At 35.8% G+C, this 18272-nt stretch overlaps 1 protein-coding gene across 6 annotated transcripts in view; it reads right to left on the reverse strand.

Moving 5' to 3' along the window:
- The window catches only part of ASCC3 (activating signal cointegrator 1 complex subunit 3), a 280518-nt gene that overhangs the window by 137081 nt on the left and 125165 nt on the right, over positions 1–18272 (reverse strand). The window lies entirely within an intron of this gene.

The raw sequence follows: 18272 nt of genomic DNA on the forward strand, positions 1-18272 counted from the left end.
CAGGAAATGCAGATGTTAAAAGCACAGCTATGAGGGCTACTACCAAAGACCAAAATCCATTAGTAAGTAAGAACATATCAAGTTAAATTGAAATATCCTCAAAACAATTGAGTTATTGGCAGAAATAAAGTTATACAGTCCAGGGTAAAACTAAACAGAAAAAAAATAATCAAACAAAAAACTGCAATGCTGATAATTACAGCTCACAAGGCTATTACTGTTGTAATCGGATCACTGTTACAATATTCATAATCCAAGAAAACAACTTGTGAAAATGCTTATAAGTAGCATTTCTTTTGTGCTACTGTTGAATGTTAATGGTGCTGGAAAAGGAGTTGGAGCCTTTTCCCTAAAGAAAAAAAAAAAAACAACAACTAAGAAATTCCTTTCTTATCACTGCCCAGCACGTTACGCTAAGAAACAAACCCTGGAACTTTAGGAACTTCGATACTAGGAGGCATTCAGTTTAGCTCCTTCAAGGACTGGGATAACGTTTCACGTTTTTTCTCCAAGGTCCTATAAGAACTTCATCTTTTATTTCATCTGTTATATTCTACCCATTCAATAGAAGAATAATATTAAAAATTTCTTGCTGATATCCAATACTACAAATAAAAACAAAACACAGCCATAAAGAACATCAACAAACTTTTTTATTCCATTTACCCGGAGAACTGAGAGGTTAGTATTTAAACAGCATATGTTTCTGCCTTCAGTTAGCAGAGGCTTGGTACAGACTTCAAAAAACTTGTGTTATACTTTCTTAAGCTCCTGCCTAGATGTATTTAAATGGAAACTTGCCTCCAAGTGCAATTCCATGCTGGGATTTCCACAGGAACTGAAAAGCAAGTGGCATGTTTCTCTGTCAGGGGACTGGAAGATCTTTCGAGTGCATGATTAGGAATATTAGTAGACAGTAGTCATACAGGAAAGAAACCCTGGAGTACTCAACTCTGACTCGAATGAGGTGGGTGGGCTACAATTTAGGCTCTATATTGCACCTAACTGTGATGCTTACACAACAAGATGGTTCTAAATTGGGAAGCCAGTCTTAAACAACACAGTCTGCAGTTAACCTCCTTTTGTTGAAACATTATCTGCCACATTTTCTATGTGGAACAGACAATGCTCAATTAATTTTTATTTATTTATTTATTTTTGAACGTTGTTTTTTCTAGCATACTGATCAAACCCTGCTCTGAAGGCAGAATTAACAATTCTGTAATGGGATTTGCTGTAAAGTTAATCATTACAAGAAGTCAGGATTACAGAACATCAAGAAAAAGGCACAAAATATTCTTTCCTCATACGCACATTTTGCAAGTGAAACCAAGGTTCATTGTATTCACTAATTGATCGTGAGTCTTAAGATGTGAGATCATACTGCTTAATATGATAAAGTAGAGCTCCTATTAATTCTGTTGAAGGCATGAGTACCCGATACTCTTAATCATCAGATCAATACTTCCTATGTCATAATTCTCAAAATTTAGAAGCCCTGATTAATACATGCTTCTGAAGATTTTTATTTCAGCAGCTTCAGCTTGTGTAACATCAAACATATACTGTTAGAAGCAGGGACAGAATCTAAATTTTGAGTGAAGCGTTTCTTTGTCCTATATAATAGACCAACTCCTTTTTTCCTATTACTTTTTATGGTATCCATCACACTATTTTAACCTTCTAGAACGAAGATGTCATTATTCAGAACCATTTCTTTAACTTGCTAAGATTTAACATGTTTTACTAAATGATGAACAAGAAGAAAGAACTTATACATAAAAACCCTTGGAATATTCACCGGCCAAAGAACACATCTACTATTCCCTTAACATCTTCTGTATGGTTTCTTCTCACAGAATCACTATATAACAATGTCTAACATCATCACAATCATTCATTCAGAAAGATGTTAAGAACTTGTTATGCAAACAGTAATTATAAAGCAACTGTTGATATAAATTCTGTACTTAGAAGCCTTTCTGCAGCTCTTTTAGGAAGACACCCATTTCTCAGATGTGTAGCATTTGTTCTCTTTATGAAATTTACCTCTTTTAAACTAATAATGTACACTGGAATTTGTTGGCTTTTATGTATGTCATGATCATGACTTATGTATGTCACATCTGACTTAATTTTTAATTTAAAATGATTGCACAAATTGCTGAAAATAAAAATTACTTTTCAATGATAGGTAGACAAACTCCAAGGTCTGATTAAAAAGACTGCTTTTATTAGGCGATTAGAGGTGCATAATCAGATAACATTTGTTTGTGATCTCTGTAACTTCACCAAATGTTTGTAAAGAACCAGTCCTAGCTAAAAATTGGCATATAACACTTCACTGAATGTTTCTTCCCCCAAAAAGTTGGTGAGCATTTACGAAATATACTGTGAGACAGCAACATAGCCTTTAACAGGTTAATTTAGCCTGTCCTAACTGTGTCAGAGAATATTATATTTCAGTGGCAAAATCTTTGTGCATTAAATTATGCAAATATGTTAGGAAAAGTAATTTAGAATAGAAAGAAGCGGTTCCACAGCTACAAGCTGTGTAATTAGATCTGTACTCTGCAGTTCAAAGCTAGCTCTGGTGTATACAGCCCTAGTGCTGAAAGCGTCTGCTGCTGCTCTCCCGAAACCAAAGCTTTTAAATGACAAAAATATTACAGAAAGGAAAAGGCAAATGCCTCTAGCTAGGTTACCTCCCCAGAATTTTCTTAAAGCATGAAACAAATCAAGCATTCTTGCTAAAGACTTTGTTTAAAATTCATAACAGGAAGTGCTTGTATTCCCCCAGTGTTGCCTATTTCCAGGCTGTAATCTCCCTGAAACATGTTAGCACATTACTGAAGCACTGAAATGCGTGTTATTTGGAATACCTGGGAGAACTAGTACTTTTGTGCTAACCTGGATGCGTAATTAGACACTTGCAGAACTTGCCATATTTTTATTAGATGAGAATTTTATTAGACAAGAAATAAAAAACACACCACATGCATGCATAACCAAAGTGTCTAAAATCAGATGACATTTATCATCAGGTACTTGAAATTCAGACACCCTTTCTTCTGCCTTGGACAGTAAAGATGAGTGGGATAACTTTTCCTACTGGACATTCTCTCTTTCATAGTAACATTATCTATGCTAACTCCAAAATGATGCATTCACCTTTTTGGAGGAGCACACCGACTCTTTCAGGTATTTTTCCATCTCGCTATTTCCATCTTGCTACTGGTCACACTAACGCTTGAATTCAGTATCTCTGTTTTATTAACATGTCTTCTTGAGACAGAAGGCCTAGGATTTGCCACCACTCTGTATCACAACTTCGAAAGAAATTGAGAGAAAGGAATGCAATTACTGCAATTTACTGAAATGCAGATGGTAATTATGTAGTTTAGAGACAAGTATAACAATGTATATATTATTTTAGCTTCAAGAAATTATTTTGCTTTATCCATCTAAGTCCTTATACCACAGTCTTTTATTTGTATTCAATTCTTAACTGGGTATTACTTCTAATGAAAATGAATACCTAGGGATATTGATCGATAGATCAATGTATCCATACATTTCTCCCTTAAGGTCAGAATGAAGTCTCCTCCAATGATTTTACAGAACTCAATTCCTAAGGAAGTTTCAACACTTCTTCCCAAGGAATGCTGACTGTCCCTACTTATGCCAAAAATGTCTACTTTTGCACTTCACTAAACAGAACCATCTCCTGGACTAAGTAACAGTTCACTGATGTTTAGCCTAATTCTAAGGAATAATAAAATTGTTTATCATTTGTGCTGTGATTTCTTCCCGACTGCCAAGATACAGCTCAAAATTCTAACACCTAACAGTTAGAGCATGAAAAGTTATACTTAATGCAAAATATAAATGAGAACAACACTCATGGCTCACTAATAGCTTTTTATCAAAAACACACACTGTAAACCCAGAACAGCTTGATTGCCAGTACTAAATGATAGCACGAAGGTGTATAAATGCTATTTCCCTTTCCCCTCACTAACATAACAGCAGCTTATGAAAGATCACTATCCAGAACTACCAACTAAAAGAACAGGAGTAAAGTATATGACATAAGATAAGCCATACTAAAGCTTAAAAAGTTTAATGTACACATTTTATTTGAATTTTAACAGATTTTTGTATTTTACATAGTCTTTTCACATATTAACAAACAACAAGGAAATGGAAAAAGCTCAACAACTTACCAAGGCAACAAGAAAAATTGAATTTATTTTAATTCATTTTAGTACATCATGGATTTAAGAGAAATATTGATTTAATCTTCATATGCATTAAGATTCTCTTTTAGACTACAGAAAATGGAAGGATTACTAAACTGCCTAAAAACCATTCCTAAATGAGACATTTCATATACCCCCCTTCCTTTTATAGAGAAAATATTTTTTTACACAAGCTAAAAGCAGACTGCATTTACTCATCATACCAAATTAAATACAGTGTGTTAGAACACAGGAATTTTCATTCCCACTTGAGGGTTCAAAATACACACAAAAATTCATCAGGAGCCACCACTAAAAAAAACACCCTCTATTCAAGGAAAACATTCAGCAAATTCTGCTAAAGAACAAAGGCACACAATACCATACAGAATTTTAATGGAAAAGATTAACTAATAACAATGATAAAAAAAAAAAATCTATAATGCCTCATCAACTAATCAGTACTGTAATGTGATATAATCTACTTTGAACTCCTGATAGATTACCAGTAATTGCTGTCTCTGCTAAGTTTTGATTTAATTATCCACTCAAATTACTTCTGATCATTCCTGCTTGAACAAAAACTAGAATTTTTGAAACAAACTCTATGGAACCTAATAAAAATACTTTTTACCTAGTGTAGCTATTCATTTAATTATCTACCTATTTAGGTATACCGGTATTTAAGAGTGTTAACTCCTATATAGCTTACAGAGATTTTTACTGCCATAATGTGCAACTGCTCATCTAACCATAACAATTCTACTTTTTAAATTCCCTGCAAGAAAGATGTATGCCTGTTACTTCATTTTTTGTATTTATCTTAATATGTAAATTTATTTTTCACTTAGAATGATATTGGATATTGAATGAATATTACGTCATACACTTCAGTCTCATTTTTGTTATTGCTCTTGCAATTTTATGCTAAAAGCTAAGGTAAAGACATTATATTGGAACTACTTTCTTCATTTGCTTCCTATCTGCTCTCCTTTTGTATAGCCTCATGAATTTTAAATCTATCATATAAAAAGTTTCTACTATCATATACATTCTGAAATACTTCAACATTTTTCTTATTCTTAATTTTCATTTGTTACATTTTCCCTACATAAATCCACACTATTTCCATCCACCTTCTTGTCCTTCACATGCTTGGAAATGGTTTTAAGGATTATTTTCACCATTACTTTTCCATGGATTCAAGAATCACCAGCCCACATTTCCCCAAAACTTCCTTCTTTGTTCTTTTTGAAGATAGGCATGACATTTGCTCTCTTTCAGATTTCAGGAACCTCCTCCTTCAGGAACCTTGGTCTTTCAGAGATCACCATAAATTGTCTGCAATGACACCGGTCAGCTCCTTCAGTATCTGTGCATGTATGCCATCAGGTTCCATAGACGTATGTAATGGTGAGTGAAAGCAAAGTCTTTGCTCCAATCTTTCCCATTTGTTTCATGGACCTGGCATTCCCGAAGGTGAATCTTATCAGGAAAGACCAAGGTCAAGAGGGCATTCAGCAGCCTTTTCTATATCCTCTATCACCAGGTCTCCTGTCTCATGTTCAGCTGACAGCCATCATCTTCCCTACCCTTCCTTCTGCTGCTGCAGTACTTATGGAAGTCCTTCCTGTTGCTCTTTACATCCCTTGCAAGATTCACCTTCAAGTGGGATTTGGCTTTCTTAATCCTATTCCTGCATGGCCAGTGTCTTTACATTCATCATGGGTCTCCTGTCCCCTCCCGTGTGCTTCCTTTTATTATATGACTTTTTTCATCCATGCTGAAGTTCCTTAATCATCCATGGTGGCCTTACACCACCTTTACTAGATTTCCCACATGTTGGGATGGATCAATCTTGATCTTGGCAGATATGATCCCTGAAAGCCAACCAGCTCTTCTGGACCTTTGTCTCCAGAACCATCATAGGATTCTTCCAGGCAGATCCCTGAAGAGGCCAAAGTCTGCTTCCCTAAAGCCCAGGGTTATTATCCATCTTTTTGTTTTGTTGTCTCCATCAGAATCCTGAGTGCCAACATCTCATGGCTCATGGTCACTGCAACCAAAGCATCGTTTTTTTTTTTGTTTGTTTGTTTTTGTTTTTTGTTTTGTTTTGTTTTGTTTTGTTTTGTTTGTTTGTTTGTTTTGTTCTCCAGTACAAGGTTTAACAGAGTGTTAACACTCAACTACTCAATAACCTGTGCTAGAAGTTGTCATCAATACACTCCAGAAACGTCTTGGATTGCTTTTGCCCTGCTGTATTATCCCTCTAGCAGATATCAGGGTAAAGTTCCACAGAAAGACCAGACTGTGAACCTGAGGCTTTTTCTAATAGTCTGAAGAAGGCCTTAACTACTTCCTTTTTTTTTTACTGATCAGTAAGTCCTGAGCACACTCTTCCAACAATGTTTGTCTACACATAAGCTCTGAGCTGGCTCATCATCCTTAGGCAGAGCTCCAGGTATCCCTGCTGTGCTTTCACGTACAAGCAAACTCCTTGCCATCCTAGCCTGACCTTTTCAAAGAGCCTGTTTCCACCCACTGCAGCAATCAGTTGTGTGAGCTCTGTGATCTCAATGAGATCTGAGCTCAGCAACTGGATGCAGACTCCTAATTTCTCCTAATTTTGTTCAATATGCTGCATGTACAATTGAACAGGCAATTCAGAGAGGCATTGAGCTGTGCTGATGTAAAGCATGACATTGTGTTTTCTGCCACATTATGAAAATGAAAGGCTTAGGGGATTGGTGTCACTTCCATTCAAAGCTATGGATAAAACAGTTCTGGACCTGTAAGTTTTACATTAAGCCTCTAGCATTAAAATGAGTGAGTATGATAATAAAAAACCTTTACACTGAAGAACAACCAGTGTGTATGGATGGAAGGATGCTTCTGCATAAAAAGCATTTGCCCACATGAAACTTCACGATTCCTGCTTTAGAGCTATTCAACAGTAAGACATTTTTCACTAACGTATGCTGATTGGTTTGTCTGATTTAATTTATATTAGAAAGTTTTAAAATACTATTAGAATAAATTACCTTAAACATTGTAAACACTTGTGTTTATGATAGTGTTTTATTATATTTTGAACTACATTGAACAGCCTATAAAATAAATGCATAGTTATGGAATCAATGCTTAACTACAGATTCTGGATATTAGCAGACATCCTTTTCAGAACAAGACAATGGGATCTTATCTTCAATTTGTAGCTTTAGCCAAATACATTTAAATTGTAGGTAAGTTCATATCTAGTTTGAATTAAGATTATTTCCATGTATTGCAGGGTAATTTATTTTAACTTTATTAGATTTATATAGTAGTTGATTATTCCCCAAAACAAAACAAAAGCACAATTAAAAACACTCTGAGGCAATTAAAGGGAGAAGAGGGTGAAAGAAGATAACATTCATTGCCTTAATATACTAAGACTAAAAATGTCTAAAACAGAAAAAGATCTTTCAAAAATTTATTATGTGTTATTTCTGCAAAACAGCATGAAGACTTATCCTTACAAAATGCAGAGCAGAAATGAAAAGAATGAAAATTGATGTAGAAAGCAAATTATTCACTAAGACAAACAAACAATACTTTACTGACTCCTACAGGTAGTAGAAATTATTCTGAATTTTAATTGACAGGATGGAAATAGAAATAGCAATATCTATTCTTGTAGAGAAAATTAAGCAAGAATAGCTAGTCTATTACTATGCAAATATATGTCATTAGGCAGCTAACAATTGCATTCTTACAGATGCCAATGGACTTGAATGACAATTGTTATTCAAAATCATAATCAGCTTTTCACTGCATCTTTTTTTAGCGAAACAAGATCATGCAAGAATTTGTTTCAAGCATTTCCTTTTGTCCTGACCTGACATTAACTATTCTGACTTCATATAACACATATTTTTCTTGGTTATCATAAATTCAATTTTTGACAGATCATAGATAAATCATGAATACTACTCTATAATAGAGTTGTAAAGTTTATTCTCTTGTGTTTCCAAAACTGTATTTACTTAAATATATACTCTCCTTAGGTACAAGAATAACCCAGAAGCCAGTGGTAATATGCAAATTATGCTCATGAAAGGAACATAGAAGATACTAAAATCTATTCTCTTGTTCTATATCTTTTCAGTAACCATAAAGGATGTTATCAGTACCAAAGAACTACATATGTGAGAACTCTTCTATCCTGGAAAGTGAATACAAGGTGAAAGGAATTTCCTGATGCATCTTACCATCTTAATAAAAAATTTTTATTTCTCATCCTCATAGATTCCTCCAAATAACTTAATTTCTATATCTATATCACCATATAGTTCAAATGAAAACACTAATGAAATCACTACGGGATTCTTTGGTAACATCTACTAAAAAGTCTGTGAGTAATCAGTGGACAGTAGTTGTGTTGTTACATTTTGAATAATTTACAAAAATTTTGGTGATAATCAGGAAGGTTGTTAGTTGATAGTATCTATTAGATTAAACACAGGATTTTTTTTTAATGGCTACAAAAGCAAGAATTTTTCAAAAACTTCAGACCACTGACTCTCCTCAACATTTCTTCTGGAAGAAATCATTTATCCTTGTCATTAAATTCTTACTGAAGACAAACACAAAGCTAACGGGCATCCACAGACTTAACTTCCCACAAACTTATAGACCATTAATAGTCTGCAGCTCTGTGTTTCAAAACCAGCTTTTAACTTAGAGCTAGTAAAACTCACAACATTAAGCTGCGAGAGTGATGTAGCTGCCTTTACCACATCTGTAAGTGGATGAACACATCTATTAGACGTATTGAATAAATATAACTAAATATATTCATAATATATAATTATAGTATAAAATAATATAAAAATATAAATACATATTAAAATAAATATAAATAGTATGCTAACTATACACCTGTAACTTAATTTTCAAATCTCCCACAAAAAACAAGCTCACTCAAATGGCCTATTACAGATTAATAAAATTTATTATTATTTATTATTTCCCTCAGACTATGAGAAGTTAATTATTTGGAATTAAATTTGATATTTTATTTAATGATTCAGTGTACACTCATTAATATCAGAAGAACAGAAATTCTAAATAGGAGTAACTGCAACCTTAAATAGATGTATTACAAATATAGACATTATTGTGTAGCTGTGCAAGACTATAGGCATATACCAAACATCCCATGAACTAATAATTATTGGTAGGAAAATAATTTTGCACTTTTGGTCTACAGAAATTAATTATGAACACCTGAGTAGACATGCACAGACAAGTTACTATGTAAGCAGAGACATATATGCAAAAATTATTGTAAGGCATAGAAATGTAGCACACAAACGTTTAGAAGACTAATTGAATAAGCGGTTTTCATGTACATAACTTGTTACAGCATCCATTTCCAGCAATTTTTCATCTATTCAGATAGGCAACTGACAAGGTATTAAATGTTTAAAGCCAAAGAGATGTGACCAGAAAATAAAATGGAAAATAATATGAATGTCTCATTTAACATGAAACATCTGGTACGTACAGTTTTTTGAAGGATATCATCTGCATAGTTAGCACACCAATATAGTATTCTTAATTAAAGTAAGATATGAAGTTTTATTTATTCAGACATACAATTATGGTAACAATTATATCTAGAACTGCAAAAGGCAGTTAGCATGGAAGCGCATAAATAAATGATGAAGACAAAGAACATAAAAATAGCACACCACCACTAGATAATTTAGTCTGTGATTTCATTAAAGAAATTATGCATACTGATGGACCCTACCTGTACCTACATGAGAAAGGTCTACAGAAAGGTATCTAAAGTATTCAAGGCTTCATGTAATCAGCTGACATGGAAATAACATCTGAAGAGATTAACCATAATTAACCCATCTTGTCTGACCACCTTAAACTTATGTGTGTGCACATATAAACAATACCTGTATATATACATGCAGGCAAGATGTACCTGGAAAACAGAAGCAATCTGTACAAATGTAGAGCTACAAAAACTCAAATGGACTCAAATAAACTTTTTAGGCTATTAAATGGAACTCAAAACCCCCCAAACCCTTGGATAATAAATTTAATAAATCAAATAATTTTTCAGAATTATTTGTCCAAAGTGTGCTATACACACTATTTAACTCAGGGAGAAGACTAGGACAAGCTTAATTCTCAAGATAGCAAGTTCCAGAGAGACCTCTGAAAAAAATAGTGTTTTATTAAATCTTATCTTAGGACACAGCTATAAAAGCAATGTCAACAGATGCAGTAACTAAGCTTATTAAACTTTTATCTTCACATGGCTTCTGCAACCAAATAACAGCTGGAAAACTGATAATAAAGAAATTTAATCCATCATTTTTACAGATGAAATTAATACCTGTCAAATTTACTTCTGACAATTTAATACAACAGTTTTAAAATAACTACTCAGACTTTCTTTTTTGGCTTAAGATAGCTTTTTAAGGAAAACAAGATGACACTTCTCAGTACTGCAAAGTTCAAGTTAATTATTGTAAATAGAGAACAATTACAGACAGTGAATCTTTTATGCACTATATAGCATGGAAACATTTTTGACTATATATATTCAAGTATAATCTTTTTCTGACCTGTGACATCAACAATACTGATTTGAAAGTATATTAAGTATTAATAATCTGTATAAGATGATAATTAGAAGTTATTCTAATATAAAAAATGCATATTATCTCAATATTGTTTCTAATGAACTAAATGCAGAACAGTGGTATAGAACATTTTAATTAAGCACATATGTTCTAATTAATAGTCTGATCCCTACCAAAACTGCATACTAACCATATATTAAGAATTGAACAAATATTATGGCAGCATTTTGCACATAAAAAAAAAATCAATCCACATTTAATTTTAAAAGACAAAAGATAAAGATGTCTTAGGTATATCAGATGCAGTTGTGACAATATTGTAAAAAATGCTAACTGTAAAATGCTAAATGAGGCAGAAGAAACCAGCTAAAACTAAGAAACTAGTTCAAAGCAGAAGAGCAGACTCAGGCACCGACAAGTAGATACTTAAAAAAAAAAAAAAAAACATTCTTCAAAAGACTGTTAAGAAAAGTGAACTGAAATAAGCAGAAAATGGGCAGTGTGAAGATCACTGCTTGCAGCATCAAGTGATGGTTATGTCTATGGCTGTTTCTTGTTTTCCTTTTCTTGTCCTTCTGTCTTCCTGCACATTTTCAGTCCCAGTGGTAAGACTTCCAGAATGTTAATTCTATCCTATCTTCCTATCTCCATTGCACAGAAAATTATGTGGAAAATGAGACGCTTGTTTTCTTGAAGAGGATAAAAAGTTACAGTAGACGAGAGAATGTCAAGGGCACTCCAAATTGAAAACTGTAATCGGCAACCAAAAGGCCAAACTAGCTAAGTGCATTAGGTAAGGAACCAAGACTAAAACTTAGGTATCTATGGCTGAAGACGGAGTAACAGAGTACTGAAGGTTGGGGAATGTGGGTGGGAAAGAGGGACACAGAGAGGAAAGTAAGGTGCAGAGGGTAAATACAAGAGACCTGCTGAAACAACACCAAGGGCAAAGAACACAGGACTTCTTTTGAAGGTTTAAGTAGTATCGAAGAGCTATCAGAAGAAAAGAAAGAAAAAGTTGCAGAAATGGACAAGATGAGTAGTCTGGGGAACATGGCAAAAGCATGAGAGGTTTACATGTGCAGTTTGAGGAAGCACTTTCTCTGAAATCTCTCAAAGAATTTCTGCAACAGCCATTCTAAAACATAATGTAAAAATTAAAAACAAAATCCAAAGATACCCTCTTTATTTTCAGGTTTTTAGATGCTCTTCATTTCACAAAAGTAAAAAGAACAGAAAAAAGAACAGTAAGGTTCTGATCAATTCATAACAGAAGAATTAGTTAAGAGGTGACGGGGACAATGAGAGAAACATACGATCATCTTTTTCTCTCAGTAACCAAGGCAGTGGGATAAGAAAGCAAAAGGTCAGTAAGAATAGAAGATATACTGGAAGTGAGCCTATGCAGCAACAGAGATGGTTGGAGTCAAGAAGAGCATTTTCCCTTGGATACTAACTTCAGGAAAACGAACCTTGAAGTGCAACAGTTTCATATATTTTGGAGAAAGAAGTTTAGAGTAGGTAAAATTTACATATCACATGTTTCTGAGCATTAAAAAAAAACACACAAACAACAACCTTAAAATGTTGTTATTCCTCACAACTCCTAAAAACACTGTATTATTCCTCAAATAACAAGTCAAGGGCTTTTCCTACCTCATACAACATGAAGATAAGGACAGCAGGGTATGCATTGTCTGAAACCGGCTAACAATACGATGTTTCAATTTATTATAAAAATGATGTTGACGAGTGTGGTATTCAGTTGTTGTCTTTGCTGATCTTGCGAGGTTCTCTGCAGGCTGCCTCAGCAAGGTGCTACCCACTCCCCAGAACGCTTTGGCACTAGATGCCTTTCTTACAGGGCTGTAAAATGTTAAGAAGCCTTTTCAGCTCCGTAGCTGAACTACTGCTGTTAATGCCTGTGATTCACTCCTGGAGGCTGTCTGACAAGAAACAGGTATAATCATTTTGAGGAATGATAATTTTTGATGACACAGTCTTTGAGAAAAAAGTATTCTGGAAGACAAATGCTGGCAAAAATACTCTACCTGTAACTGAGTATAGGGTCATATTCTCTGATAAAGTGTGTAATTTTAACATTTTTTTCCCCTCTCTTTGTTTAAAGAGTCTTTGGTTTATTAAAGGGGAGAAGTAAAACTCCAAAAGTGCAAAGCAATCCAAGAGGCTCTAACATACTTGCAGGCAATATAAGAACACAGTAAATTTTAAGTATGACGTGAAAACAAATATTCACCAGCTAATATCAAGCACAGAAGGACACTGAGAAAAATCCCTTCTCACTTAACATAGTCTTAAGAGGTAGGATATGACAAAGGAACCTCATCATGAAGACCTACATCACTAGTAATCCTACAAAAAGAGCATGCTGACTTAAAAAGCACCAGGAAACCTTTGGGACATTTTCTGATCTTAATTCTCCAGTCACCATAAAAAGTTTCTGTAACAAGAACCCCGGAAAACTCAGTAGGGCAAGCCATTTATCATTACATCTTTCCTCAAGTTCAGCAAGAGGAGAGTTGTGCTATAAGACAAATGTTACAGCTTCAGTTGCATGTGGTAATTCAAAGTGAAGCCTACAAATGAGATATCTCATTAGTTTGAGCAGATGGATCAAAATTAAAGGCTGAATCACCAACTCTTAATTTCCCAGTAGCCAGAAAGATCTTGAAGTCTTGCAGAGTATGACTGTTGAAAAATCAACATAAAAAGCTTCTCTCCATCTGTCAAAACACATGTCTGTAGAATGCAACTACCTCCTACCAGCATTAGTCTTAAAAAATGAAAACACACGTACATCTATTAAAACACATGAACATATAACTTCAGTCAAGCATCACACTATAACCTATAATATGACAGTGGCGCATCAGCATGACTTCCATAAGACTAAATTAATAATAAGACTTCCATAAGACTAAATTAATAAGAGCAAGTGCCGGGTCCTGCACCTGGGACGGGGAAACCCTGGCTGCACGTACAGACTGGGTGATGAGACGCTGGAGAGCAGCCTAGAAGAGAGGGATCTGGGGGTCGTGGTAGACAGCAAGTTGAATATGAGCCAGCAGTGTGCCCTGGCAGCCAGGAGGGCCAATCGTATCCTGGGGTGCATCAAGAACGGCATCGCTAGTAGGTCAAGGGAGGTGATTGTCCCGCTCTACTCTGCGCTGGTGCGGCCTCACCTCGAGTACTGTGTGCAGTTCTGGGCACCACAGTATAAAAAGGACATGAAACTGTTGGAGAGTGTCCAGAGGAGGGCTACGAAGATGGTGAAAGGCCTGGAGGGGAAGACGTACGAGGAACGGCTGAGGTCACTGGGCCTGTTCAGCCTGGAGAAGAGGAGGCTGAGGGGAGACCTCATCACAGTCTACAACTTCCTCGTAAGGGGGTGTCGAGAAGCAGAGACCTTTTCTCCATTAACACCAGTGACAGGACCCGCGGGAACGGGGTTAAGCTGAGGCAGGGGAAATTTAGGCTTGACATCAGGAGGGGGTTCTTCACAGAGAGGGTGGTTGCACACTGGAACAGGCTCCCCAGGGAAGTGGTCACTGCACCGAGCCTGTCTGAATTTAAGAAGAGATTGGACTGTGCACTTAGGCACATGGTCTGAACTTTTGGGTAGACCTGTGCGGTGTCAAGAGTTGGACTTGATGATCCTTAAGGGTCCCTTCCAACTCAGGATATTCTATGATTCTATGAAATTACTCCTTTTTAGCACTGTAGAATTCTTTCAAAATGAGTTAACAGAACAGTAGGTAAACAAACAACTGTTGGGCTTAATTTATTAACTCATTCAAAAGACTCTAATAAAGAATCTTAAAGACAACATTGTGAAAGTTTGATGGCCACAGGAGAGCGTACATTAACTCAAACTCATGGAACTTTAGAAAAGGGAATATATTTTTCTCTGATTCTGGTATTTCTTTATTGCATAAAGATGGAATATAGCTTTTGGTTCTCTGAAACACTGCTGTTGAGATCAGAGTGCCTGTCATATATTACTGCCTCAAAAGATAGAAAATTACAAATATTTCCTGAATTTCATTCAGATATACAACTGCTGTAGAATTTTTTTTCTGAAGTACTTGGGAAGAGGATGTGAACCTCATGAAATTCTACAAGGCCAAGTGCAAGGTCCAACATCTGGGCTGGGGCAATTCCAAGCACAAATATGTGCTGGACAGAGAGTGGATTGAGAGCAGCCCTGAGGAGAAGGACCTGGGATGCCGGCTGACGAAAAGTTCAACATGAAGCAGCATTGTGCGCTTGCAGCTCACAGTATTGCAGCCCACAGTAAACCAACTGTATTCTGGGCTGCATCAAAATAAGCGTGGCCAGTGGAGTGAGGGAGGTGACTCTCCCCTTCTACTCTGCTCTTATGAGACCCCACCTGGAACACTGTGCTCAACTCTGGGGCCCCCATCACAAGGACATGGACTTGTCCAGAGGAAGGTCAAGAGGATGATCATGGGCTGGAGCACCACTCCTGTGGAGAGGGGCTGAGAGAACTGGGGCTGCTCATCTTGGAGAAGGCTTTGGGGAGGCCATATAGACCATAAAGTAACAGCTGCATAACTGTGTCAGGAATGAATGATGCTGCTGTTGCCCTTTCTGGAAACACTACCATTTTCACAGAATGGCTGCGGTTGGAAGGGACCTCTGAACATCATCTAGTCCAACCCCCCTGCCAAGCAGGATCTACACACTACAACTGCACACTACAGAAGATGGCATGCAGGCAGGGTTTGAATATCTCCAGACAAGACTCTACATCCTCTCTGGACAACCTGTTCCAGTGCTCTGTCACCTTCGCAGTAAAGAAGTGCCCCCTCAAATTCAGCCAGAACCTCCTGTGCTTCAGTTTGTGCTCGTTGTCTCTCATCCTCTCACTGGACATGACTGAAAAGAGACTGGCTCCATCCTCTTGGCACCCTCCCCTCAGATATTTATATACATTGATGAGGTCTCTTCTCAGTCTTCTCTTTTCCAGACTTTAATTTTCTGTGATTCTTGCTCTGACCCTGCACCCAGTGGTGAACTGGCTTGCCCCCCTGTGAGTTTTCATCTTTCTTCCTCCCCAAATCTCATGCAAGGACCTCCTCACCACAGAATTTTGCTTGCACTCTGGACTTAGGGAGACCTTATAGTGGCCTTTACAGTACTTAAAGGGGGCCTATAGGCAAGCTGGGGGAGGAGGACTCTTTCAGGGAGTGGAGTGATAGGACAAGTAATGGTTTTAAACTAAAACAGGGTAAATTTAGATTAAGATAGAAGGAAGATATAAAATTAGATATAAGGAAGAAATTATTCACTCAGGGTAGTGAGACACTGGAACAGGTTCCCCAGAGAAGCTGTGGATGCCCCCTCCCTTAAAGTGTTGAAGCCAGGCTGGATGGAGCAACCTGGGCAAGTGGGAGATGTCCCTGCCCATGTCAGGGGAGTTGGAACTGGATGGGCTTTAAGGTCCCTTCCAATCCAAACCATTCTATGATTCTATGATCTTTCCATTTAGAAACAGCCACAACTTTGTAAGAAAGCAAACAAACTTTATACACACACACGGAATGAAAATAAACACAAGTGTAAAGGAAAACAAAAACAAAACAAAACAAAAAAGCTATGAAAGGTTACAGAGCAAGACGGTATCAGACTACATTAAACCTGTACACAAGGCAATGACTTTCTAAAACAAAAAAATCAGAAGAAGGTGATAACTCTAGAATATCAAATGCTATTCTCAAAATTATGGAAACACACTAAGGAAAACCTTCCTAGCATAGAATTCATCCTACACTACGGGGAAGGTATTTCAGCGCAGATATATCTGCCTTATTTTTTTTTTTTTTAACATCTGCAGTTTGTATAATGATTAGACAGTTCATTTATCAGAGCATACTCATTAAAAGTAAAATCCCTCACTTTTACTACCTTATTAAATACTACAAACTATAATTAACTGTATTATACAATGAGCTGATATGCTTAGTTCTGCATTGTCAAAGACTGCATAGTAGTGTTTTGTATATCATCATTTCAGGATATGAACGTCTGTTTCATAAGTATAAAGACAAATGTTTTCAATAATTTGAAAAAAGGAAATATAAAAAAAGTTACATAAATGTATATTTAAGAGTTCTGTAACATATCTCAAATGCTACTCCTTGATATATACACCTGTGCTTGATACAATTGCTTTGAAATATCATTAAACTCATTACCATAACTTTTTGAAATGCCATACTGATTTATGTATTTTTTACTGAATTCAACTTGCATATATATTCAGCATTTAGATAAATTCTTACACTGAATGATCACCAAAGAACAATATTCATACTGAATTTGCACTGCTAGCAATCTATGTTATCTTTTTCACTTTAATCAGCATATTTACCACAGGCTAGTGATAGTCAACATATATCGTACCCAGAACAAACATTTTAAAGCAATGAAAGTGCTTAACATTTACAATCAATTGAATCAAATCAACCAAAGCATTCTGAAATCAAACAAACTTTTCTATAGCAAGGGAAATGACACTTCTGCCTTGTCTGAAAATACACTGCTTATTTGATTGTTGGCTTGGAACATAATTTTCAGAAACTGAGATAAGCAATTGTCTCAGCTAGTGAAACTGTAACATTATGGAGACTAGTGTTCTTCATGTGACATCTTTTCAGCTGCAGCACATGCCTTAAAACACTCGTGCATTCAACTGTTTGTACAGGAACTAAAACCATTCTCAAGGAAAGCCATGCAAACAATGAAACACCATCTGCAAGAATTATACAAATTATTGCACTTGAGTCTTTATTAGATATATTTTTAGATATTTTTCCCCCTCAGTCTGAAGAAAAGAGAGGGGAAGAAAGGTGCAATAAATATTCTGGAACAGCATGCAACTTTCTGCCTGTATTCCAAGAAATGTTAGTTGTTTAGACATACTGACTTAAAGAATCTGCTACTTGTAGCTTCATCTATAGCAAGTGAAAATACACACAATCATAACAAAAAGTGAAATACAAGCAACTAAAGCTACCTCAGTTTAAGAAATATGGTAAAATGTGAGCATAGTTGACAATGAGGAAATAACAAACTCAAGTTCCCTTGGTACTGCCAACAAATGTTGTTAAAAATTTTCACTCTGGCAAATACCAACTTTCCATATGCAATCTTCATGACTACATTAAAAACTTTTTGAATATATCACCAGTAGCTGATAATAGCAAGGGAAGGTAAGCAATATTGAACCAGAGGGAGCAGGAAGAGTTATTTGTTGCTGAAGAATTTTATTTTCTCCAAGTCATAAACCAACTGTTCAACTTTTAAAATAACATCATAATCTGAATTTTCTTTGAAA

This window comes from Aythya ferina (genome assembly GCF_964211825.1).
Source record: "Aythya ferina genome assembly, chromosome: 3".
Classification (NCBI taxonomy): Eukaryota; Metazoa; Chordata; class Aves; order Anseriformes; family Anatidae; genus Aythya; species Aythya ferina.